Source organism: Morus notabilis, unplaced genomic scaffold, assembly GCF_000414095.1.
Source record: "Morus notabilis unplaced genomic scaffold, ASM41409v2 Scaffold99, whole genome shotgun sequence".
NCBI lineage: Eukaryota > Viridiplantae > Streptophyta > Magnoliopsida > Rosales > Moraceae > Morus > Morus notabilis.
Genome location: NW_010362482.1, coordinates 1,361,476 through 1,363,763, shown reverse-complemented (window position 1 = coordinate 1,363,763; position 2,288 = coordinate 1,361,476).

Here is a 2,288-nt window from a genome sequence, read left to right as displayed (position 1 = left end):
TAATTATTTCAGTCATGATTTTAATAATATTATTATATTATATATCATAATTATATAATAATAGTTTTTGTATTATATTAAATATAATAATAAATATATATTATATTGTAATTATTTATGTTATATTATATTATAATATAATATAGTTGTAATTTTTAACTATCTACAGCAATTCAACCTCATAATTTATCAAACACTATTACACTGATTTTAGAATCAGCACAGCTACTATAATTATAATTTACCAAACACTCAGCTGCTTTTTGTAACAGCTGTTTCTTTCTTCAGCACAGCTAAAAGTAATTTTTCCAAAATATATAACACTAACAAACTAAGCCAATGTAAAGGATGATACCAATTGCACATTTGCGGGGGAAAAAAAGTTATGATATTGTTTGTTAATTTGAGTTTGAGATGTAATTTTTTATGAAAGTTTTTTATTGTAGTAAAAAGTTAGATGTAATTATTTTTTATAGTTTTTTACTGTAATAAATTTTAAATTTTAAATTCGAATCAGTAAAATAAATGGGACCTATGATAATGACGTGTTTAAAATGTTATTTTTACTTAGGTAATTGGCACGAGTGGTCTCCAACTTTTTTAATAAGTGATAATTTAGTTCTTAATTTTTTTTATTAAACGACCCTAACTTCCTTAAACAAGTGACAAGTTGGTTCTTTCCGTCAAAATTCGTCTAAATCCTAATAGGAGCCCACGTGACTCCTCGTGTGTCATCTATTTACGATGGAATGACGAAATTGCCATGAGGTTAAGAATTAGTGCAAACCCACGTTGGTCTCTAAACTATTTAGTATGTACTAATTCAGTCCCCAATTATTTATATGGTGACACATTGGTCCCCAATCTAACAGTTTGATCCCTAATAGCACACATTTTAGGTTCTTCAACACAAAATCTACTTTAGATGGCCCAATATGTTACAGAAGAGACCGGCCAAATTCAAAAAAAAAATACATTACATTCCCACAAATGTTTCACAATTTCAGCTTACAAACAAGGTGGGTATTCTACATTTCCTCAAGCTGAGCCTTCAAATCATTAACCCTTCTTAGCAACTTAGGTATGATCATCTTTGATCTTCTACACATAGGTGGGTCTGGCCGACATCCATCATGCTATTAAAGAGTAGAGAAGAAAGGAAATTCAAACACAAATAAAAAATTTCATATTGTAAACAACTGAATAACCCAAAATTAAAGCTTACTCCATATAAATGGCACCCATAAAATCTGCTCCCATGGTTGAAGTCTGTCCAAGAAGTCATCACCTTGTGGGTTTCTGAATCTTACAGGGTTTCTTCCATTGCGGCCCCAATTTGAAAAAATTTCAAGAACCCTAGTTTTTTACACTTACAGAACAATTACCCTTAATGTCAACCCTAAATTATCTTTCTTCTACCATATAAACCACCCTCAAATCAACCAAAGATGTGTTTTTACACATATACCCCAAGTTTAAGGAGTCACGTGGGCTTCTCCCGTTAGGATTTAGACGGATCTTGACAGAAAGGATCAACTTGTCACCTGTTTAAAGAGGTTGAGGTCGTTTAATAAAAAAAAGTTGAGGACTAAGTTGTCATCTACTAAAGAGATTGAGGACCATCTGTGCCAATTACCCTTTTTATTTATATTTAAATGCAAAATGTGATTTCAAAAGCTAAATTTATGTTTTGCAATAACTAATCATTAAGTTGGGAAGTAGTAAAAAATTTTAAAATAAAAATGTAGATGTTGCCATGGTTAAATAATAACAATTAATTATCAAATTTATCATATGTTATATTTGGTATAACATATAATAAATTTAGTAAAAAAAAATAACATTGCATTTATGTGTGATTTTTCTACTCAAACACTAAAATTTAATGTTAATATATTAATTTAATATTGCATTAGAGATGCTATAACAATTTTTTCTTTAATAAATAAAATATGAAATGATGGGTTTTAATTGGGTTTTTTTTTTTTGTTTTTTTTTTTTAAGGGCCGAGGCATGAAGAGTGAGAAATATAATCAATTAGTCATAATACTTATCTGTAATAATATAATCAAGTTTTGTTACAATAATGTTTTAAGTTACTTTCACAGAAAAATTAAATTTGTTGAAATTCTTGTAAGAAAAAAAGTTATAACAAAAACAGTATTTTAAACTAAATAATTTTAACTCAAATCTCAGCAAAATTATAGTAATAATAATAATAATAATAATAATAATAATAAATAAATAAAATATGTTTGACTTTATAAGTTCATGTGGTTGAAAAGTTT